The sequence below is a fragment of the Vombatus ursinus genome, unplaced genomic scaffold, assembly GCF_900497805.2.
Source record: "Vombatus ursinus unplaced genomic scaffold, bare-nosed wombat genome assembly UNPS02014863.1, whole genome shotgun sequence".
NCBI lineage: Eukaryota > Metazoa > Chordata > Mammalia > Diprotodontia > Vombatidae > Vombatus > Vombatus ursinus.
In genome coordinates this window covers 12741494-12767126 of record NW_020954641.1, presented here as the reverse complement: position 1 = coordinate 12767126, position 25633 = coordinate 12741494, and the positions used below count along the sequence as shown (strand labels likewise).

At 38.4% G+C, this 25633-nt stretch overlaps 1 protein-coding gene across 8 annotated transcripts in view; it reads left to right on the top strand.

Moving 5' to 3' along the window:
- The first annotated feature begins 9753 nt into the window (after positions 1–9753).
- TENM2 (teneurin transmembrane protein 2) overlaps positions 9754–25633 on the top strand; it is a 392109-nt gene continuing 376229 nt past the window's right edge. For all 8 annotated transcript variants that reach the window (XM_027841747.1, XM_027841746.1, XM_027841748.1 and 5 more), the window contains exon 1: positions 9754–9865. The gene's annotated coding sequence lies outside the window, so the exon portion shown is untranslated. The remainder of the gene's footprint in view (positions 9866–25633) is intronic.

Genomic DNA, 25633 nt, shown 5'->3' with positions numbered 1-25633 from the left:
GATTTAGCCATGGAAATAACATCACACATACTGTGCAGCTATAACTAGGTGCCATTCTGTAGTAAATTCCTGTGAAATGAAAATAGATTAAATGTAAACAAAATGGTTCCTGGAGCACCTTTGCACTCCCCATCTTTATTCTCCTCCCCCAAATTAACTGAGAAACAGATATATCAGCCAACAATGCAGGAGCCTCATTAAGCTTCCAAACAGTGCCTGGTCTCACAAGAGAATAACATTTTGAAGGAGACAGAGGGAAACAACAGATATAATCAAGAGAAAGAAAAGACACTGGAATAAAAGGAACATCAATAAAATATACCACGCACCATTAAGGACTACCACAAGATAAGATACTAAGCCTAGCAGTAAAGATCACAAATGAATTAATGTCAGAAAGGGATGTTCAGTCTATCAGAATGTCAGATTGTGTTGAAAACCACGTCTGCCTAGGGAGCTGTCAAGACTACCCAACTCTCCATTTGATTGGTAATTATGCCAGTGGCTCTTAATGTTGAGAGGCCTTGGTGCATCACTTTTCCTCGCAGAAAAATCCTAAGTCATTTGAGAAAGCAAAGGCAATGTAGCCAGTGAGGCATACTGTAAAACTGAGGAACGGTTAGCTTTTGGTTTACAAATAATAGGACCAGAAAAAGTATCTGCCTTTTTGGCTGCTTGTCCTACAGCAGCCCCTAAGATCCTTAGGTGGTTAGTGACTATATTTCAAGCTCCCATTCTTTCTAGTCTCTTAAAATGTCTCTTTCATCTCCTGAAGGAAAATGGTAATCCACCCATAGTGTAAATAAAACCAGAGAATTTCTAATAAAAATTAGGCACTGGACTGAGCCTGATAACTCCTGCTGGGTCAGCTGGTGGTCCCATCTGATGTCTGAAAATATGGCCAGAGGCTAACCCAAAAAACACGTAACTATGATAATATGACACGGAGAAGGCAGCATGGCATAGTGGGAAGAGCACTGATCCGGCAGTCAGAATAGCTGAATTCTAGTCCCATCTTTCCTACTAACTGGCTGTGTGACTTAGGTAAAGTCACTTGAGCTCTGAAGGCCTCACTTTGCTTCTTTGTCACTAATAACACTAATAATAATTAATATTTATATACAGTGCCTATGCCAGGCATTATACTAAACAGTTTACAATTATTATCTCATTTGATCCTGGCAATAACCCTAGGGGAAGGTGCTATACTTATCCCCATTCTACAGATGAGGATGACTTGCTCAGGGTCACACAGTAATTGGATTAGATTACCCCTAAGGTCCTTTCTAGCTCCAATGTGCTAAAAATTTTGCAATTGTAAGAAAGGTAACATGTTCACCCTATTCTTGCAATGAGACTTCAGAAGTCAGAAAATTTGGAAACTTAAAAATGTTTCTCCTTCAATGCTGTTAAACTAGGAAACCTCAGAAAAATCACAACTTTAAAACCATGAAGGATAAGACCTTGTACATGGCAGGCTCTCAAATGTTGGTTGAATGAATTTGAAAGTATAGCAAAAATTTGAAAGGTCTTTATTTTTTAGACTCAAAGGATCATAGGTTTTGAGTTGGAAGAGACCTTGGAGGCCATAAAATGAGGGGGTCGAACTTGATGGAGTCCCACCTTTGGCCCTCCACCCCAGCCTTCCTGACTACATTCAGGATACCACGTTGCCTCTTCTTAAGTTCTTTTAACTGGGGTAGTTCTTAACCACTAAACAACCAGCAAGGGACTCACCTAGGGAAATTCTCTCTGCATCTCTTTTATCTCTCTTCCTCCATCTCTTGGTTTGCCCGTGTGTCTTCTCTTTTTTCCTCTTCCTCCATCCCCCTCTCCACCTTCCCCATTCTTTTAGATTGTTCTCCTCTGCAGCCAATGGGAGTGTTGCCTCCCAGAGACCTTGAAGTGGCTTAGCTGCTTCCCTTTGTTTCTGTGTGTAATCATCATAATAAAAAGAAACAACGATAAAGCTTTGAGCACTTGACTCCTAACAGCAACAGGCAACACGGTATTATCCTGAAATGGAATGTCACTTCTTGGACTGAATCCCAGAGGTGGAGAGAAGCAGACTTTGAACCATTTCCTTGGGTTATCAAGTTCGGATGGTTTGGGGCCTACTGTCTGTCTTGTGTTGCCCTGCTTCAAATTAGGGCTGAGGAATGATGGGAAGAGCAATCACCTACTTTGAGCTACCCTTTCCCTGCTGGACATCTCTGTTGACTGACTGAATTTTTAACAGAAGAGATGCATATTAGCTATATTCATTCCTGTTCAACTGGCTGGTCTGAGTTGTCTAAGTCTCCAGGTGGCTTTAGTTATGACTTATAACTTGAGCCTGGCATTTGGGGAGAAACTGAAAAAGTAGTATAAATGTAAATGTAAAAGATACAGCTCATCCTGTCTTTTGAAATTGTTGGTGTGAAAAGAACTCAACAGTGTTTTATTTAAACAAGGTCGGCTACGACCTTGATTGACTTGCAGTAAATTGCCTGGTACAAGAGGCAAAAGAAAGTGGATAGAAAAATGGCAATCAGCACCAAATGTTTCCCATATTGATTGACAAGCACCAGAGATGTGCTAGAGTAAGATAAATTGGCCAACAGGGCCCATCTTGACAGCTCCTGAGATGGGAAAATTGTTCCTGTTAATTTGCTGCTGGAACCTTGTCATTTATGGGGATATACATGTGAGTGTCTTCTAATTGTGTAAACAAAGCTCAGATTCCTATGCGGCATATTTCAGTCCCAGTTTGGTCATTTTGGGTCTCAATCTCTCAGAGATGTGTTTGTAAATGGCTTTCAGATTGGAAAGGGGGAAAACTCTGCACCTGCTTTAAGCTGGCATTTTAAACTGAAATATAGTAAATTATTTGGCAGCCATTCTATATTCAACAATAGATTTCAAGCAAAAGCATGGGCATAAGAGAGCCACTTGCTCCCATGTTTCATTACTCTATCTTGGCATATTGGAACATTACCAGCATTAGCTCACCCCAGGTTTTTGTTCCTGGGTTTGTCTTTTTTGTGCATATGTCATTTTCAATCAGTTCTAGGGTACTGGGTAGGAAAACACCTAAAAACCTCATTTCCCTTCATAGAATTTTTTTCTTTGTATTTTCTTCCAAAGAAACATGTTCTGTCTTTTTTATTAATTTTTTTTCTTGTTAACTCTTGTAGTACACTGTCTGTTGCCCCCATCTCTATACCGTGTATAGAGTTAACAGTCTGTAAACCACTGTCCCACAAGGATTTTCTTTGGAAGTAGCTATGTTTGGACCAGAGGGTGACTGGACTGCCAAGTGAGATTTCATTTGAGGTATATCCTTCTAGAAGCAAACTTTTGGTCTCATTTTCCATCTTGTTCTCAAATTAAGTAAAAATCCATTTTTAATTTAAAGGTCTGCATAGAAAGAGCAGTTGAACATTTTTGAGGCTGATCTTTCTCAAGCAGAAAGCCTTAAAGCCACGTTCCCATCGTTTTTTCTTTTTCTTTTCTTTCTTTTTTGTTCAAGAGGAATTTTACAGATCATTAGTCCATTCTGTGAATGGACCAGGAGTAGTATTTCTTTTTCATTTAACATGGCTGTATGAAAAATAGCTCCTGTGCAGACACTATAACTTCATAGATCCCTTTTTAATCACCCTCATTAACATTGCACCTCAGAATGATGTATTGCTCTACTCTGTTCTAAGACATAGTGCTTTTAACCTTTATCAAAGTGTTTTCACATGCATTATCTCCTTTTACTATCATGTTAACCCTTTGTTGTTGTTCAGTTGTTTCAGTTGTGTCCAACTCTTTGTGACCCCATTTGGGGTTTTCTTGGCAAAGATACCAGAGTAGTTTGCCTTTTCCTTTTCCAGCTCATTTTACAGATGAGGAAACTGAGGCAAACAGGGTTAAGTGACTTACCCAGGGTCAGCCAGTTAATAAGTGTCTGAGGCCAGATTTGAACTCAGGTCTTCCTGACTCCAGGCCCAGCACTCTATCTACTGTGCCACCTAGCTGTCCTATGAGGTGGATAAAACAGTTATCATCCCCACTTTACGTAGAAAACTGAAGTGTACAGAATTTCACTAACTTGTCTGAGGTCAAATGTGTCTAGTTCATATTCTTTTAGCTAGATCACTCATTCCTTCATTGAATAAACATTTATTAAGCACCTATTATGTACCAGACACTGTCTGCCCAAGATGCTGGTAACACAAAGACTCAAATGAAATTGATTTGGTCTTCAAAAAAATTAGTGTACTATGAAAGTTATTGGGGGGGGTGAGTAGGGACAACATGTGTTCAGATAAATAGATACAATTTCAGGAGATAGTGAAGCTGACATTATTGATAGGTAATTGGGTGGGGGTGGGAGTAAAATTGTTCTATTCTAGTGGCTCCTTTCCTTCTAGTCCCTTTGACTTGAACCAAATTGGTCCAAGGATGGGATGAAAAGCTAAAGCTAAGTTCTCCCCATGGGCAGCTAGGTGGCACAAGGGATAGAGTGCCAGGCCTAGAGTCAGGAAGACCTGAGTTTAAATCTGGCCTCAGACACTTACTAGCTGGATGACCTCAGCAAAGGGTTAACCCTTTTGCCTCAGTTTCTTCATCTGTAAAATGAGCTGGAGAAGGAAATGGCAAACCACTCCAGTATCTTTGCCACAAAACCCCAAAAGGAGTCAGAAACGACTGAAAATTCTCCTCAACCTCAAAGTCGATGCCCAGTAGCAGGTGGTCCTATGTTGGGTCCAGAGGTGGGTTCACTTTTTCAGCCCAAGGGCTTCCACAGTTACAGAAGTGCACAAGATTTTCAAATGACACTGTGAATGAAAATGAGCCATCCTTGCCCCATTCCTCTGGCTGGAAATTCAGATGTTTCCCTGGTGTTCTGAAAGAAGAAATATGTCTCCATGAGCCTTTCTGTCTTTGAAGGAGAATAGCATGTGTTTTTGTTTGTTTGTTTGTTTGGTTGGTTTATTTTGTTTTTCATCCTAGAGGGTAAGACATAGGGATAAATACAGGCAGGCTGCAGAACTGGATGAGTTTTCCCAGGCAGACTTACATCTGGCTTTGAAGAGTGTTGCACCATGGGTTGGCCTTGTCAGGGCAAGGGCCATGGACCTAAAGCAGAAAGGGATCTCACTGGCCCTTGAGTCCAATTCCCCATTTTACAAATGAGAAAACTGAAGCTTAAGGAGATTAAGTGAACTAGCCAAGGTCACCTACTTAGTGAGTAACAGAAGGATTTGAACCTTAGTTCTCTGATTCTATAGGAAGTGTTCTTTCCATTCTGCTACACTGCTTCAGGTAAGGGAAAAACTACTCTTTGGGCTACTTGTTTTTAGTGAAGAGGGCCTTTGCCTTTCAGAGAAAAGTGCCTAAACCTTTACCTTAGAAATTAGACCTCAGGGAGTCAGATGCCACTCTGAAACAGAATGTCATTTGAAATGCTATTACCCATTACCTTACCTCCCCCCCCCCACACACATTAACTTGCAGACTTGTTAGCTCAGGCACCAATAATTTAAATCTTGCCTTCATTTACATACATATACAAGTCATGAGAAGCAAGGAATTTGATTTATAAATTTGTTCAAATAGGAAAGTAAAGGTCAGCAGGAAAGCTAGCCTCTCAGCTGTGGTCAGTGAAACATACGGACTGTTGGGCAGCCTTCATCCGTAGACTGTCTACAAAATATGAGGATTGTTTTCAGAATGCTCAGGTGTTGTTTATGTGGTGCCAAGAATCATTTAGAAGACTGAATGAAGCCATAAAAAGTTGCTATCAAAAAAAGGATGTTCACATATATGACCACCCACCCACCCACACACCCACACACACCTTGATGCTTAGAAATGTCCAGTCTATTTGATTGATAAATGATTATATGAGCATATTCACAGTGAGACCACATAATCAGGACTCATAAGGGAGCATTTTGTAGATGAAGAAGGTCCCTCTGGTTCTCTCCTGGGGGCATCTTCTGCTTCAGTTGATCTCACCCCTCCCATACACATCAACCCCTCCTTCTACAGAGCAGAACAAATGGAACATGAAATCTCACAGGACTTGGTGGTGAAATTCTTTACCTTGTTGAAGGCAGTGGAGAAGTGGGAAGAGGTGAAGTTGTATATTACTTACCCCTCCCTCCAAACTACAGTGCAATTCTCTGAAAGGCCTATTCCCTCAAGCCTCAAACCTCCCCATCTAGAGAACTGCTATAGTCCCTCCTGGATTGCTTCCTATCTGGAGCCTTGTCCTCTAGGGACACTTGCAAGCATAATAGTCAACTCATCCAGATTTTTTTTATTCCATTAGTGAATTTTGTTATTGAAAGCATGTTAAAGATTTATTTTTCAATTATCCTTCTCATTGTGCCCTGTTAATATTATTGTTTCTAAGGAGCCCAATTCCCCCCACTTTTAAATCACAGCAAGTACTTTTATAGTGAGGGGTATAGTGGCAAGAGCAGCGGAACTAACTCATAGGACTGAGGTTTGAATTGTGGCTCTGCTGGTTTGTAGCATCATAGACTATTGGAGTTGGAAGGGACTTCATAGGCCAGTTAGCATTGGCCACTACTGAGCTAGAAGCTCTTACAACCTCCTGGACTAGTGATCGTTGAATCTCCACTTCTAAATGTTCATTGTGGGTAAACCCACAATCACCTGAGACAACTCATTCATTTGGAGGGCATCTCTAATCATCAGAAAGTGGATTGTTTAAGGGTTTGTTTTGCTTTAACACTAAAACCTAAAGTGGCCTCTCTATAACTTCCCATTGTCTGAATTCTGTCCTATGGAGACAAACTGAACAAGTCTGATAACGCTTCAACATGATTCCTCAAACAGATTCTTGAAGACTCCCTCCAAGTTGCCTTTTTAATTTTTTTATATGAAATATTCTTAGTTCCTTCAGTGGTTCCTCCAGGTTCTTCAACATTCTGGCTGAACTACACTGGTTGAGAATGGAACACACTACAGATGTAATCCAGGGCAAATAACAGGGGGACCATTAATTCCCTGGTTCTGTACACTATGTTTTTCTTTAAGGGGCAGCTAGGTGGCGCAGTGGATACAGTGCTGGCCTGGGAGTCAGGAGGACCTGAGTTCAAATTTGACCTTAGACACTTACTAGCAATGTGACCCTGGGCAAATCATTTAACCCTATTTGCCTCAGTTTTTCATCTGTAAAATGAACTGGAGAGGGAAATGGTAAAATACTCCAGTATCTTTTCAAAGAAAGTCATAAATGGGGTCATAAAGAGTTGGACACAACTGAAACAACTGAACAAAACTAAACAAAAAAATTATTGCATTACCTTTTTTTGACTGTCCTGTCATGGTTTTTCCCATTTTGAACTTGCAGTCCCCTAAAACCTACATCTTTTTCCAGACAAATTGTTGTCTAGCTATGCCTCCCTTAGCTTTGATTGATGAAGTCCATTTTTAAAAAATTTTAGCCAAAATGTTACACCTTATATTTATACTCTAGTATATATATATGGATTCATGATATCATTAATGTAGGTTCTCCCTTTGATAGTGCAGATTACATCTCATCCATGATTCTCACCCAGTGTGGCTCTGACCCATGTCCATAGAGTATCCATAGAGTAATCCATAGAGAATCTATCCAGGGTGTTGAAGGCCTTCCTCAAGGGCTCTTAATCTGGTGTCTGTGAACTTGTTTTTATTTGTTTGGTATTTTGATGACTGTATTTCAATATAATTGTGTTTTTTAATCCCATGTCTTTTATTTTATTCATTCAAAAACATTATTCTGAGCAAGGATCCATTGGCTACATCAGATTGCAGAAGGGATTGACATTCCATGGGACCAAAGCAGCATTTAGGATACCCATCAGTTATTCCTTGTTCTCATTCCATATATGTCCCACATCCTTTTTCTAACAATATGTTTCCAGGTTAATATTCTTTCTACCATTTAATGAGCAAGTCATCATTAATAATATGCTATGATCTATTTATGTCCACTATATGTCTCTTAACTGACCTTGAGTCAGTTGTTATTTTGATTCCTTAGTGATTGTCATGTTCTATAATTTTTAGTCATGTAGCAGCAATGGGAAAATATTAATGTTTAAAAAGTTGAGTTATTACATCAGGGTGAAGCTTGGAATCATTAAAAGCTTTGTGCAATTTCCAAATTCAATCCAGTTGATTTTCTTCAGCTTAATTTTGGACTGAACTCATTGTCCATGTATGATGTTTGTGGAAGGCACGTCTGCATTGCTGGACTAACCTAGTAGGCTGCCCATGCAGCTACATGCCACAGCCTGGACAATGTGCATTCTTTATTCATTTGTTCTTTTCTATAAATTTTCCTAGGCTAATCTCTTTTGAGTGGTCATTGATCTCACTGAGGAAGCGTCGGAACTTTCCCCTAAGAAAAACACTATTGAACCAAATGTTCCTTGGAGTCTCTCTGTCTTTCAGTTATTCTGTGACTGGGAAGATGTGATTGGGTATAGAAAATGGTGAAAACCTACCTGTTCCCTTCTCATATTTTCATCAAGGATGCCATTGATATGTTAGTAGAATATACTCATAAAAATTTTCTAGGGTTAGAAAAGTAGGCCCGTGGGTCAGTAGTTATTGGCGTCCTCTTAATTGCCTTTTTCTGGTGATATTTTCCATGATTTTAAAAATCATTTGGCATTTTCCCCTCTTCCGAAAAACTTGAAAATTTACCTCTCCATGCTTTCAAAATTGCTTTTCCTCCAGCACTGATTTCTTGTGTTCTTTATCTTATTCACCTGCTTCCTCCCATCTTCATCTTCTTCATTCCTATCTTCTTTATAACTCTGAATTTATCTCTATTAAATTCCATCTTATTAGCTCCATCCTATTTTTCTAACCTGCTGAGATTTTTCCTTAAATCCTGTTATCCAGTTTGTTAGCTATTTCTGATCACGTTGTCTGTAAAATTTAATAAGCATGCCATCTAGCTCTTCATCCGAGTCACCGATAAAGTTGTTAAAGCACACAGGACCAAGGACAAATGCCTAAGGAACTCCATTAGATTACTTCTTCAAAGTTGTCATGAAACTGTTTGTTACTACTGTTTGGGCCTGATCATTTAGCCAGGGTCAGGTCCACTTAACTTCACTCATAATTTAGCCATCTTGTTGAATCAACCAATAAACATTTGTTAAGACCCTACTGCCATGTACCAAGTACTATGCTCCACAGACCATTGAAAAAACTCATGTCAAATGATTTGCTGAAATCTAGGTACACCTTGATTTCAGCATTTCCCCTTATCTACCAGTTTAGTTATCTTGATGGCAAGTCCTTTTTCCTCTCTGGACCTCAGTTTTCTTATCTATACAATAAAGGAGCTAGACTAGTAGGCTAAGATTCTTTCCAGTTCTAAATCTTCTACCTATCCCAAGTCAGGATCACAGGATTTAGAAATATGAGGCCTCAGAGAAGGTCAAGTACCCAACCTGCACATTTTTCTATAATTCTTTGATCTATGGGGGAAGAGTTGAATAGGGCCGAGGATGGCATTATACAAAGGTGGCCCGTTCATTTGGAGTGGGTGCCATTTAAAAACAAAAGTGATTTAAGCAAGTCACTTCTCTTGTGCTTAGGTAAGAAGCTAGATATTGGGTGCAGTGTTTTAGCCCCAGGCAGGGTGGAGGCAGAGCTTCCAAAGATTGGAGCCCCTCCCAGTATTTAGGACTTGGTATATAGTCAGAAGAGCTCTTCCTCTCCTCCTACTTAAGTTTAACGGAGGGAACCAATTGCAGCAGCTTCCCAGCTCTGGTGGAGTGCAAAATGTGAAACTGACGAACTGTTAGACAGCTCCAGGGGGACTGATCCTGAGGACACACCAGCAATGAGGGTAAGACTTTGATACTGGTTTTGAAGTACTCAGGCAAGAAGCACCTGGGGCATGATATATGCAAAAGCCAGGTTCCTAAGTCCTGCTGGGCTCCTTCCATTTGTAACTACAGAAGTGAAACCCGATTCTCTTAGCAGATTGCAGGGAATCTGTCTCAAAGGGTTGCTGTTTTCGGTTAGATTGCAAAGAGTTAATAATAATTCTGGTGCGCCGGATTAAGGGACTTGTGTGATATAGGTGACGTTGATGTGGTTTGGCAAAAAAAAAAAAAAAAAAGCTAAATTATTTCAACTCTGAATTTTTTCATGTTCATTCACGAAGGTGTGATGTTTCCCACTTACTTGCAACTCAGGGTGCATGAATCACTAATTGTTGCACTAATCCCAGGAGATCGTTTCTACACTACCTGCATTAAGGAGCAAAAGCTGGAAACCCATTTATGGTAAAATGTGTCAGTCCCCTTCGAAGTTTTCATTTCTCAACTTGGAAATTATGTTGATTGGAGTAAGTCAAAGCTTTACCAGAGGTTGTTTATCAAATTGATTGTTTTCTTGTTTGGGGCAGGAGAGAATTCCTAGAGCCAATTTGATTTCAGTAAATCTGCTCACTACCTAATTCTGATTCCTACTATGTGGTATGTATTTTGAAAGATAAGCCACTGTGTTAATGCAAGCGTGCATAGTCATTGATTTTTTTTACAAGATTTCAAAGAACAAATGTTGTATGTCTCCGCTCTAGCTTTATTTTCTTTGCTCGAAGAAGTTAATGAAAATAGTTTTTAATAACAGCTCTTCCATGGGACAATCAGGTATCTTTTTATAGCAAGAACTTGATAAATATTTGTTGAATGAACGAATGAATGGTAAAAGTTGATTCAAAATGTGGTCTGTTTTATTTAATGGCTTTATCTATTTTGTGACAGTGGATTCCAGAAATAAGACATTGCCTTGAGAAGCTCCACAGTCTATCTTTAGGTCTAAGTGGATATGAGAACTTGAAGGCAGAATTTTGATTGCAAATGGATAAAAAAAAAATATCCCAAAGTGTAGGGCTTTCTTGCTTCTATCTGTGAACATCCTATGGTTCAAGATTCACTTGTACCACCATGATGGCAGCAAAAACGTGCTTCCCCTTTGCCAGCGGACTGGGGCAAGCAGCTCATACAGAAAAATAAAAAAAATGTCTATTCTGTCCTCTATCATCCCCTTCCTATGATGCCAGGGATTTTTAACCTGGGGGCCCATGATTAGATAGGTAGGTAGATAGATATAATTATTTCTAGATAATTGATTTCCTTCATGATCTTATGTATTTTATTTTATGCATTTAAAAACCTTGTTCTGTGAAAGTGATAGGCTTCACCAGACTGACTACCAAAAGGGTCCATGCAACAAAAATAAAAGGTTAAAAATACCTGCCTCAAGTAATGGAAGTAAGGGGGTGATATGAATCTTCAAGAGCAGCAGCCCCCCTCCAAATAGGTCTGTGCTCCAAAATCTTTCTTATTTGAATTTAGCTGAAGTCACAGCACTTTATCACAAGACCAAAGATTAATTTATATTTGTAAAGCTCAGGACTTTAAGCTTCAGACTGATGCCCAGTACTTGTACCCTGATTAAACCTACATTATTCTGCCACTTGGTAAAGGGTACAGAGAAGATAGGCCCATTAGCCATTTTCACCTGTGTCTACATTATTAAAAAAAAAAAAAGTGTTGCTTCTCTTTTCAAAAATGCCTCTCTGTTGCATTGTGTTTATATGTTTTATTAAGAGGCTGATATTTAAATTACCAAGGAAAGAATTCTTGTTAAGGAATATGTGGATTCTGAGATTGCTAGGGTGTTTCCCCTAAATTTTTGCAAGTGTTAGTCTTTATGTGTTTTTCTAACCATTTAAATTACAGAATCCAAAGAACGAAGTTGAGCTTAATACATTGTCAAAACCCACTGTAACAAATGATTGTTTTCCACCTATGAAGATATCATTAAGCATATGCCAAGCAATCAGCTCTCAACTGTAATAGGTTCATGGAAAGAAAGGCATTTTCTAATCGTATTCAGTGGTGTTTTTCCCAAGACAGCAACAGCTTTTATAAAATGATGGTTATATCTCCTCATTATAGAATCTAATCTCCCCAGAAGACATTCAGCAGCTGCAAAACCCTAGCATCTTTTAGTTGTAAATTGTTTTTTATTATTTATCCCCATTTAACTAAAAAAGAAAGGGCCATCAGATGATTTAACAAGACAAAAATTTAGTGGTTTTAACATTTGACAGCAAGTAATTATTATCCTATGCATTGATCTCTTTGGACCCTCTTTTAATAGTAATCCATGTTTTTGGCTTGCATGCCTGCACTGTATAAATTTCCTACAATTTTTGGAGAAAATGAACCTGCAGTATTGGCTGTTTTCTGTCTTGTTTTAGCCCCACAAGTAGGTGTCGAATTTTGTTACATGTGCTCTTTGTAACAGATAAGAAATTACAACATTAGGTAAAAAGGAGTGTGCCTGGACAAAAGCAAATCAAATTCTGATTCTAAACTCGATTTCCTAAATATAAAAGCAATATGGATGAGTTACAGATGGGAGATTTTTTGCTTAAGTACTAGATATTTTGATTTTCTGGTGTACGTCACTGTTTCAAAAAGTATTGCAGTTTCCAAGTTTTTAAGAAAGTATCTGTGCTTTTTGTTTGGATATTTGGTGGAATTTGAGAATAATATGGTTCTGATGAGTTTTAGTATTACCTCATAGGTTTGAATTATCAGGTAACATCCAAACATTTTGGAGAAGATTCTGTAACCGAATGGACATTTCAAGGATGAGGCATTCATCTCAAATGAAATCTAGTTGAGAAGTGATTTCACATTCATTCACTTACACAGATACAGGCTATGTGCTTTTTTTTTTTTTTTTTTAAGTTACATTTCCTTGGAATAGTGTGTTAGGAAATATCTGCCCTTTTTCACAGTGGAGTTACTTGTTGAGTTTGTCAAGAAAGGTCTTAAGTAGCTTTCCCTGCTGTCGACTGTTTCTGTCCCTAATGGGAGGTCACACAGACCCAATTAACCAACTGTTTATTTCCATGGATAATATCTCAACTTTCATTTTACCTATTCTATGTAAACTGAAATTACAGATTTGAGGTTTTCTATTTCAGTCCTGAGCTTAAGGTCTTAAGTTTTGCAGATATAAATTAATCTTCAGTCCCTCTGATAAAGTAGCTTGACTTCAGCAAAATTCAAATGAGAAATATTTCTTATTTATTGAGTTCCCCACAAATAACCACACTACTGCCAATAATAAGAACTGTGGAGCTTGTAATGTAGTAATTCTGTGTTTCTAGGTTGTTTGTTTTTTTTAAATAATCTACCTTAGATGATGTTTGTCTTCTTATTTCTACTATGTATATCTCATCCAATGTGCAAAAACTATAAAAACAAAGTTCTTTCCATATATCTCCTATCCCCTTTATTTTCATAGTCCTGAAGATGTGATTTTATTTTTATTTTTTCAAGTATAGAAAAAGGATATATTTATATTCAAGAAAAGATTTTCATCTTGTGAGTCTCTCTCTCTCTCTCTCTCTCTCTCTCTCTCTCTCTCTCTCTCTCTATCACCCCTACAAATTAACCGTGCCTAAGGCTTAAAAGAAAATCAGGTCAAGCTAAAGGAAAAATCAGGCAACATGACTAAAATTAATTTACTACACTGTGCTATTTCTTTCTCTTCCCTTTGTGATAGATATGCATGTGAAAATGGCTTTGCAAGGGAATTTGGTGTTTTGTTTTCTTTTTCCATGGCAGCAAATATCAATACATTTGTGTCTGTCCAGATTTTAATTCTGAAGCATGTCCCACTTTGTCCTGCCTTGGTCCAGCTGCCATGTTGAACTTTCTTGGCCATGTTTTCCCCTAAATCACCTGCAGTCAGACCCCAGCAATGGCCCTATTTCTTGTTTGTGTTTTCCAGTGATGAAAAGACCAGGTTTTTTTCATTGACTCTCCCTCCCACCTCAAAAGGAAGTATTCTTTTGTTATTACATCAAGCATTATTTCTCTCTAGAACCATAAATGTTGAACTAACTCTGAGGAGTTTCAAGGCAAAGGTCACCATCATTTTGAATCATATGGAATGGGAGAATGCTGCAAGGCTCTGGCACTAATTTGTTGTGTGACCCTAGGGGAAAGTCTCTTTACTTCTCTACCCCTTCATTTTCTCATCTTGCAGATGAGAAGATTGGATGAGATGACATCTAAGGGTCCCTTCCAGTTCTAAAAATCAGTGATTTTTGATATCTTTTCATTTCTTCTGTTATGTCTTTCAGCCTTGGTTATGTGACTGCTCAGGTGGTGTGATAACTATTAGGATTAGATCAGATTCAGTTAGCACAGAATTTTTTTGTTTCTTTTTTAAAATGATAGACCATTAAGCCTTAATAGGGTAGTGGGGGTAGAGGGTGGGGAGGAGCAGAGAAAAGAGTTTTCAATGAAAAGCATGATATCATACAAAGAAAATATCATACAAAAATATCATACAAAAAAATATATGAGCCAGCAGCAGATGCTGTTGACTAAGAACTTCTATACCATTTCCACAGTTTTAATCTTGAGGGTCACATGAGGTGGTACTTCTTGATTAGCCTCAAATCCCACTTTTGAGAAAGAGTTCAATAATAAAGTTACATCATTATAAATTTGGTGTGACCAAATACTACAAAATTAAGTAGAGGAGGAAAGAGAAGATAAGGACACTGAGGCAAGTGTGGTAAGTAAAGTAGAGGATGGAGAGAAGTTTTAGTACTCTTCTGCTAGGGGAGTAGAGGGAGGGCCATCCTCATTAGCATATGCAGAAGAGAAAAGGTTACATGCTATCCACCAAGGGTCTGTTTACTGAAGGAGAATTGTGGAAGCCTATAGCATTTCCAGGATCCCCACAAAATTCAGCTTATTCTAGGCCTCTCTCAGTGCCCCTTCATTTTGGTGGGCTGCCAAATAAGTAGGGAATATATTGTACCAGATGTTTATATCCTGAAGTGGTTGAGCTACTCTGTATCTATAGAAACAGGGATTTGGGGGTGGGGGTAAAAGTGGGAGTGGGATGGGGCAAGAAAATGGTAAGATTTAACAGAAATCTTATAAGAGCAACGCATCCTCACCTGGGATTAACCACATGTGTTCTCCATGGATCACCTGTTTCTTTTCATGGCAGGTCTGAAAGTCTATTAGGAAAGAAACTCCACCCCCAGTGAAATCCTATTGTGCCTGAATTTAGCTCTTCTAAAATAGGGGGCAGGATCCCTTTAAAAGTAGGTCAATATTTGCCAGATCAGTGCTAGAAAGAGGCAGTGCAGCTCCTTAGTCTGATTGTAGGGCAAGCAGGTGAGAGCAGCAAACCACCCCCCTTCTATTTTCTGCCTAATCATTGACAAGTCACACCCTGCTCTAACAAATGAGCCAGAGGAAGGCTTCTTTACCTCCCAGGTGAAAATTAATTATTGTTTGCAGGGTGCTTTGAGATCTTCAGATGAAAGCAGCTATAAAAGCAGAAAGGGTTATTATGTTGAGACCAGTTATAATCTCCCATTTAATACTGGAAACTGCTTCAAGCTGAAATGCTGAATCCTGAAACTGAGGTTGCCTAAATATTACATTTCCTATAATTAATTTGAGCTTAAATTTCAACACAGTGACATGTTTCTTTTAAATAAAGTTAAGTCCTCTAAGGATGGATGAGTCTATATGGGTCTCAATTTTCAGCTGGGAGCTAAACATTTTTCAGCAAGATGGAAGGGATTAGAGCAAATATATCACTGATTCCCAAAGTAGGAGAATAGTAATACCTGCCTAGGCCTCTGACCTTTCATGGCCTTTCCTGTCTTGGAGAACAGTAGCTAAAAAAATCATAAAAATCTTATAATTTAATATGAACAAGTTTAGCCTACCACCTAATTCAAGAAACCCTTTTGTGGTATTTTTGACAGCTGATCCTCTGATCTCTGCTTAAATACGAGGAGTTTCTTTACCAAGAATACCATCCTGTTGTTGGACAGCTTTCTTTACTAGGACATCCTTTCTTGTGTTAACCTGAAATTTGCCCTCTTGTAGCATCTATCTATATAGATCCTAGTTTTGTCCTCAGGGCAACATGGTACACATTTATTCTGTCTTTTGTATGCTAGCCCTTCACGTATTTGAACACATAGGTTCATGACCCTCCTTTTTATCCCTAGTATCACTAACCATCACTCAACATACTGGTTACCCTCCTCTGAATACATTTCATATTGTCACTGTCCTTAAAATGTGATACCTAGAACTGAACAGAAATGTGCAGTCAAAGAATCAACACAGTACAGTTGGGCTTATTTTTATTGATATGCATACCATATTCCTTTTAATATAGCCTAAAGACGCAGGATGTTTTTGTAGTTGCATTATACTATATTTCTATTAATGTGGCCTAAACCAGACCTTTTAAAAATTGCTATAGAGCTTGAACTTTTTTACATTGTCTATGCCTAAGAGGCAGTTAGATGACTCAGTGGGTAGAGTGTTGAGCCTGGAGTCAGGAAGACCTGAGTTCAAACATGGCCTCAGACACTTATTATCTGTATGACCTTAGGCAAGTCACTTGGCCTCTATTTGCCCTAATCCATTAGAGAAGGGAATGGCAAACCACTCCAGTGTCTCTTCCAAAAAAAATATTTTTTTTGTGGACAATATGGTCCACAGTGTCACAAAGAGTGGGACTGAGCAACAGCAACAAATGCCTATCATATAGTACCTTACACACAGTAGCTATTTCATAAATGTTTGTCAAATTATAACTAAAACCTCAAGATCAAATGTTCATATGAACTGATACTAAGTCAGGTCTTTCCTTTTCTGTACTTATGAATTAGTTGAGTTCTCATAGAGAACATGGAGAGATACAAACCATAAGTTATAATTCCTGGATATGTATATTAATAGGCTGTGTGATGCAGGGCAAGCCATGGAACCTTACTGGGCCACAGTTTTAAGGTACTTAACATGAAGTCTATGAATTTGGTTCATATTTTATGACTATATTTCAATATAATCAATTTCCTTTTTAGTCTAATGCATTTTATTTTATGCATTTAAAAACCTTTTTCTTGGAAGGGCTCTTAAGGACTTACTAAACTGCCAAAGGGGTCAGAACATTGAAAAAGGTTAAGAATCCCTGGTGTATAAAATGAGGGAATTGGGCAAGAACCATCTCGGTACTCTAAAGTGCTGGAGATATTTATTACATGACTTTTTCTTCTGACTGTACCGTAGTATCTAGGAAGTCCAGACCGTAATGAGGCACACTTGTGAATCCCTACAGATGGAATTCAAACCAATCTTTACCATCATATTTTTGCTGTTGAGAACTTTTTTCCTCAGAATTCAGGGATAAAACCCTCTATGTTTTGGCATTTACAGAGCAAATTGGGTCCGTGCCCTGGTTATGCGGCTCTAGGCTGCTTCCTCGGTGTTTACCTTAGCTCCCCAAGCCAACCTGTCTAGAGGCTGGTTGAAGACTCAGAGCGCCTTGTTTCAAACATGCAAAACCGGTGGCTATTGTATCTGTATGGGAGAGCAAATGATTCTTTTCTAGCCCAACACTGTAATTTTATCAACTCTGGCTCAGGCAAACCTATATTTATAATGCTAATTAGGAGGGCACACATTTAATTTGGGTTGAGGACTGTTTGTATCTCCTGGAGCCTGATAGTCCAAGGCTCAAACTGCAGCAGTCACAGGCAGATCAGGCCTTTATGCCTTTTCCAAGTATTTGAAACAGGGCTTACTCTTGCCAAACAATTTCTCTGTTGGATTTAAAAAGAAACAGAGAGAGAGAGAGAGAGAGAGAGAGAGAGAGAGAGAGAGAGAGAGAGAGAGAGTATGCTGAATGTGCTATACCTCTGAAAACTTTGAGTTTATCTTCTGCCTGCATAATATATTTTGCTGTGTGCTGAGAAAACATGCCTCTTATGTTATCTAATTGTTTCCTGACACATTTAGCAACATTTCACACTCTTTAAAGTGACATTAGCATTGCTGACAGTGGAGGTGCTTTCATTAGACAGGCTTTGAATTGTAGCCAGGATGCACGGCAGGTCCTCAAACAGGCTTGTAAAAGGCAAGAAAGGTATTATTTGTGAAAATAGGGACCTGACCAACATTGCCCTGCTGATGTCTTTTAATTTTGCTGACTCGAGTCAATTAAAAAAAATCTTATGAAAGGAAAACTTCACATAGTCACTTTATTTCCAACGGCAGGCCGTGGGCCTCTGTGGATGTTCAATGGGTGGGCTTTGGTAAGCCTGTAGTGACACTCTGTCAAGCATATTCAATGTAAAACATCCATTTAACTACAACCTCGTACAGTGCTATTTTAGACACAAATTAGCCATTAACACCAAACACTAGATGTAGGTTAACTGTGTTGTGATTACACATAGGTTGGCATGGTTCTCTCTTCACTTACTGTTTATTGTAAAATGAATTCTCATTTCTCCCTTAATGAGTCTTTTTTGGTGTTCAGTCATTTCAGTTGTATCCAACTCTTCCTGACCCCATTTGGGGTTTTCTTGGCAAAGATATTGGAGTAGCTTGCCATTTCCCTCTCCAGCTGATTTTACAGATGAGGAAACTGAGGTCAACCCGGTTAAGTGACTTGCCCAGAGTCACCCTGCTAGAAAGTATCTGAGACCAGATTTGAACTCAGGAAGATGAGTCTTCCTGGCTCCAGGGCCAATACTCTACTCACTGTGCCTAGCTGCCCCTAATGAGTCCTAGGATTATTATTTTTTTTAGGTGGAGTGTTCTAAATGATCCTTCAAAGAATACCATTTTAGAAATATCTCCTTCCACCCTCACTTCTAAGAAAGAAAGATGAGGTTGGTTCATTCTTCCTACCTTGAAGAAAACTGGGCCCATGCCTCCCTGTAATCTACAGTCGGATGAAACTGAAAAAAGAAAGCCAGACTTAGTGAGGCTATTGTGTTCCAAGCTCTCAGAGCCCTGGGAGGCAGTATGGTCCAGAGGAAAGTTCAAGACCCACTTCAGATAGTTATCATACATTGGACCTTGGACATGTTGCTTGACTTGTTTCCTCAGTTGTCAAATAACGGCTTTGGATAAGATAACCAAAAAGGTACTTTCCAGGTCTAAAGCTATGATCTTGAAGCTAAGTGGAGATTTTTTGCTGGGCCGTAGTGAGGCCAGGTGACCTCCAGTCAGATACATATATCCTAGATTGTTGGACAACCTGTCTGTAAAATATATGAGAAATGTACAATGTTAGATCTGGAAAGGACAATAGTAAAACTTGCTCATTTTGTAAGGGAAGAAATGAAATCCCAGGTTACTAAAGTCCAGAGAGGTACTGTGAATAATCTGAGGTGACACAGTTCATTAGCAGCAGAACCATAAACAGAGCTCCTTTCCCCAAATCCTCGTCTTAAGTCTTCTTTCCACTCACACTATCACACGATTTTGTAACGGTCTTTTAGATGTAAGACTATGATTGAAAAACAATATTCTTGGAAACAACTCATTGAAGTATGTGGTTATTGTTTCCATATGAGAACTGGATACAAGACATTTTGCAGCAGTTTGTAACTTTGAAAATACTTATGTCTATCAGCTTCAAAGGGGTTTTCTATTTTTTTCTTCTAAAAAAAAATCAACCTAATAAACATTTAATAAGGATCCACCATATACAAGACCTTGGGGAAACAAGGAGGAGGGGAGGACTAGTCCCTGCCCTCAAGGAGTTTACATTCTACTGGGAGATTAAACATGTATAAACATGTATAAACAAATATAAAGTTTAGAGGGATCTTTCTAGACTACATGCTGTCAGTAGATCTCGTACATATTCTGCCATTTTTTTAAATAAATGCAAATGGTGTTTATTTTTCTCCAATTAAAATGTAAAATGGAATTCTAGTATTCTGTGGTGTGCACAGATTTACTCCTTTTTTTAAAATGTTATTTTCAATTCACAGAACAAAACAAGCATTTCCATAACACAGTATAATAAAAAAAAGATGATTGCGCATGAAACTGCAAATCTTCCAACTTGCTATTCCCTCCAAATATATAACAATTTGTGAGGTGAAAGTTGAGGTGAAATTTCTTGAGGCCTAGGCCTCTTCCTTTTGGAGCTGCCCTCAGGGCCTACTGCTTGTTGATTCAGTGGAATTGGCCTGTAGGTATCTATCTACACTTCATTCAGGTCACACCTCAGCACCTGGAGGCCTTGTCTTTTCTGAGGTACTCTCAAGTTATCTTAAGAGAAGAACTGCTTTACCCCTTTATTTCTGTTATTCAAAGTCCATTTCATGACGATTTTCTGTCTATCTGGAGAAAATGTGGAGAGCCTGGAAATTTGTGACCTACTCCATCCGCCATCTTTCCAGAATGCCCCCTATTCTACCTATATCTTCACCATGTTTTCTACCTCCCTAGATAGAATCATTGTGTGGGCCTGTCTATGGGGAAAGGAAAGTTCAAAATGTTGGATGGCCATGACAAGTATATATTTGGATACTCTGCAATAGACACATGTCTCTTTGTTTTAACTGGACCTATGATTTCATTGGTGTAAGAAGCTCCCAATGGAGAAGTTCCTTCTACCAGAGGATGCCTGCAACTGCTGCACAAATTACGATCTTAGAGCATCTATCTTAGCATTCACTAGAGAAAGGCTAAAAGATTTGTCCAGGGTTTCACAGCTAATGTGTGTTAGACATGAGACTTGAGTTCAAGTCTTCCTGACTCCAAGACCAACTTTCTATCCATTATTTCATATTGCATCTTGTATATTCTGATATACAGATAGATAGGTAGATATGTATATGTATATATATGTATGTGTGTATATATATATGCATGTATATATATATATAAATATATATATATAATATAAATTTGGAATCATTTGCATCATGTAGATCCAACCTTACATAGCAGGCTTCAAGAAAATAGTATTGTAATGGCTGGCAAATAAAATATAAAATTCACCAAGTAACACCTAATTTCTGGCATAATCCCTTTCGTTTTTCAGGAAAAAGTACTCAAACAGAAGGGAAAGGTTTGGGGATGTCTGGCTTCTTCAAACCTTTCACACTTCCCGCCCCATCACTTTATATCATTAAAGATGATTGATACTAGGATTTCAGAATTGTAAGGGAATTTTGAGATGATTTAGTCTGTTGCCCTCATTTTACGGATTTCGTAGACTCAAGAGCTAGTTAAGACTTCAGAGATTATCTAGTCCAACCACTTTTTTTAAGGGTGTGGCAATAGTGTCCTAAAATGATAAAAATGACTTAACCAGGATCATATTGGAAGTAAAAGGTAAAGTCAAAATTAAAGCCCAGATCTTCTGACTTCAGATCTAATGCCTTCTTCATTATACCACATGGCAAGAACTAAGCTGGGTGGATAGTCAATGCTAACTATCCCAATGCTGACTGTCTACTTAGCTTAATCCTTGCTCTGTGATGTTGCGCCTGTCATGCTATGATCATTTGTTGATTATTCAATAACTAATAACATACAATAAGTTGCTGATCATTCAGTAACTGGCAATGTGACATCCATTAACAAAATTATTTTTGTTGTTATTGAGTCTTTTCAGTCATGTCTCAATTTTCCTGACCCCATTTGGGGTTTTCTTAGCAAAGATATTGGAGTGGTTTGCTATTTCCTTCTCCAGCCCATTTTACAGTTGAGGAAACTGAGGCAAACAGGATTAAGTGACTTGCCCAGGGCCACTCAGCTAGTAAGTGTCTGAGGCCGGATTTGAAGCCGGGTCTTTCTGACTTCAGCTAAGTGGCTCAAAACAAAACTATACACTCTCTTGTATTGGCTGATATTGTTGACTCTTATTTCATGTTGTTTTATATTATTTCTCCAAGTAAAATATAAGGTTCTTGAGGTCAAGGAACATGTTGTATGCTGCCATATACTCCATAGCACTTATCAAAAGACTAAACATTCAGTAAATGTGTTAGCTGATTATTAAGTTAAGGAGACCCATTTCATTGTATCTTAGTTTTCCAGTGTATCCATTCAAGATGTTAATAGTATCATCCTATTTTAAAAAGTTTGGAAATATATAGCACTATCTCATCTTAGAAGAGTTAGAAGATTTAATTAATGTTCATGGGGTACCTTGACATCCCTGGATAGGAGGTTATTTGAAGATCTATTGCTTTTGATAAACATTTTTGTCATTGCAGATAAGGTGGAGATTTCTGGCAATCTATAGCCTACAGATGTGAAAATAGCGCAAATTAACTTCTTTTCAGTCTCATGAATATGAAGATTGCCACCATTATAAAACTATTGAAATCATATTATTTTAAAATAAATTTCACTCTCCATCTCGATCCTGATCTATTTTTGGTATCTTCCAAACTACCATGCTGCACAAAAGATGTGATGTATAAACATGCAAAGCCTTGGTGTAATATGCTAATGATGCATGAATCTATCAGGGGAAAACCTGTGGGGACCCACAGTTCTTGGACTCCAAAAAAAAAAGTGTCTTTAAATTGGGGGCAGACCCAACACAAAGCTTTTCAATAGATTAGTTTTAACAGCTTAGGGAAAACTTTCTTCTTCTTCTTTATCTTCTTCTTCTTTTTTCCAATGGCTAGTTTGTAAAGATTTGTTTTTCAAGAAAATGCTTAACTGGGTTTTGGGGATTTTCCTGAGTAGAAGTGAAGTGGGCAATTAGGTTTCTTGTTGCAAAAATTAAAAATAAGGTTATTTGGGGGTAGAACAAATTAAGTTGTTTTTAAAAACTTGGCTTTCCCTAGAGTGCAGCTTATCTGGTTGATTGGATTGCCTCCAGCAGCCTTTAAGGGTCTCTGAAAGAAAAAAAAAAGAATTAACTCTGGCCAGATAATTCTGAAATATCAATGAGGCATATGTGTATATGTATATTTGTATATATGATTATATGGGTTTGTTTATATGTGTATGATATGTATATGCATGGGTATATCTATATACCCATACTATGTAGGGAGTCCCAAAAGTTTTAGTGCAGTTTTAAGTTTTAATTTCTGTGTGTATGTGCATATAAGTATATCTGTATGCATATGTGTATATATATCATACTTATACATGTAAATATAGAAAGAGAAATAAAGAAAGAATATAAAATCACATGTATCCCAGTGGCAACAAGGTGGTACAATGCATTGAGTGATGGATGGGAAGGTCTGCATTCAAATCCAGCCCTAAACACTTACTAGCTGCATGACCCTGTGCAAGTCACTTAACCTAGACCTCAAGTCTTCATTTGCAAAATGGGGATAATAATAATACCTTTTCTACCAGTGTTGTTGTGAGTATAAAGTAAAATAGTATTTATAAAGCACTTTGCAAACCTTGAAGCTCTATATAAATGCTAGCTATTGTGGGTCCTCCCTTCACCTGCATAACTCAGTTCCTTCCCATTTTTTCATGCAGTTTGATTCTTGTCCCAACATACTTCTGGTAGTTCTCTGGTTCTTTTAATGTTCTGGGCATGCCTTTATATCACTCAGATTGTTCATCTGTTGTTTCTCATTCTTTTTGGCCTTTTGTGTGTGTGTGTGTGTGTGTGAAGCAATTGGAGTTAAGTGACTTGCCCAGAGTCACACAGCTAGTGAGTGTTATGTATCTGAGGCCAGATTTGAACTCAGGTTCCCCTGACTCCAGGGCCGTTGGTCTATACACTGCGCCACCTAGCTGCCCCCTCTGATGTTCTTCATTCTTGCAACCTGACATGCAGGTCAGGTTCTTTTCCTGTCTTCTATGCCATTCTTTGACAATCATACCTGACCTTTTCTAGTCCACACGTAACCCATACAGCCTTGAATAATAGTAAGTATCCTTTATTTGGCCCGAGATTTCCCCATTTCTGTAATGAGGGGAGGCTCTCAATGATTGCCAAGGCTTTTCCAGTTCTGAAATGACCTACTTGGTGGAATTGATGCCACTTCTTATTGTTGGTAACTTGCCATTCACTTTTTAAACCCACCAAGAATTTTTCCATGGCTTTTTGAATCACTGTAATTTTGATTGCCCTGAGATTATGGTATTCCATGTGTAGCAAACCTGCTGATCTACTAAAAGGCCCTAGTTCTGGGCTCTCTGGGACTTGATTCAGTGGAGGTAGATCTTGACTAACAAAGATAGGGTTCAGTCTTTTTCTCATCATTTTTGTCCCATTACCCCCCCATTCAAGAGTAGAACTCTAGATACAATTACATAAACAAAGCTTACTTTTATCTCATGTCTAAGGCTTCTTCAAAAGGGATTAGTCAGTCAATAAATATTTAGTAAGCACCTACTATGTGTCAGGCCCTATGCTAAGTACTAGGAATACAAAAAGAAGCAAAGATAGTCACTGCTCTCCAGGAGCTCCCAATCTAATGGGGGAGATAACAAGAAAATATGTACAGACAAACTGTATAAAGGTTAAATAGGAAAAATTAAAAGAGGAAAAGCTCTAGAATTCAGAGGGGTTGGGAAAGACTTGCTGTAGAAGACGGGATTTTAGCTGGGACTTGAAGAAAGCTAGGTGAAGCCAGCAAGCAGAGATGAGAAAGGAGAACATTCCAGGCATTGGGGACAAACAGAAAGAGTGTCCAGTGCTGAGAGATGGAATGTCTTGATTAATGGGATCCCTTCTAGAAAGTTACTTAATATACAAAGTAGATGAGGTATAGGACAGCTGTTTATTTGTTTCCTTTAACACCAAACAAGTGCCTCAAACACGAAAGACCCAAAAAACAACATCTTGACATAAAATAGTAACTCATTTCTGTCATTATATTCTCCCAGGAGATTAATGCTTAAAACATTAAAATATGAAACATATGTAGGACTATAGAATAGGAGATTCCATACTCTTGAATTTATAAGGTTACACCCCCCAAAAAACCTAAAAAACAAAATTAAAAAACCCTACTGACCTCAGGATCACTCTTCAGTCATCTGTGCCCCCCAAAAGGCAGAAGAGATAGCTGGAGCTTGAGGTCCAATCTCATGCTCACCTGGACAACCCTGTGAACTAACTACAATTTGTTCAAGGTAGACATGTCTTCCCAGGGAGGAGGAGAGAGAAATCTCCTTCCTCACTTTTTGAGAAGTCTAAGGAAGCTCTGCAAAGTCCTAAAGCATAAGTTCTGAAGAGGAAGAAGAGAGAAGAAGAATAAGAATTTATATAATTATATGCTCTGTGTGTGTGTCTCTCTGTCTCTGTCTCTGTCTCTGTCTCTCTCTCTCTATATATATATACACACACACACATACATACACATACATATCTATATATCTGTATCTATATCTTATTATATGCCAGGAACTATGATAAGTACTTCATAAATATTATCTCATTTAATCCTCACAACAACCCTGTGAAGTAGATGCTATTACTTTCTCCATTTCATGGTTGAGGAAACTGTATCTTACTTTAAGGTTTACCAAGTGGGCATTATGAGCTCTAGAGGTTTAGGGGTACTAGAACCCCGAGATCATGACACTCGGGTCCTGCCTGAAAGAATTCGACCTCAGCCTTCTTTCAGCCACAGACAAGATTTATTAAGGATCCACCATATTGGCCAGACTCTTAAGGAATCTGATCCTTTGTGAGCTATTGGCTAGGTTCTTAAGGAATCTGAGCAGTGGCTGGATTGTAAGAATCTGAGCACCTTAATGGAGACAAGATGGACCTTATATGCAGA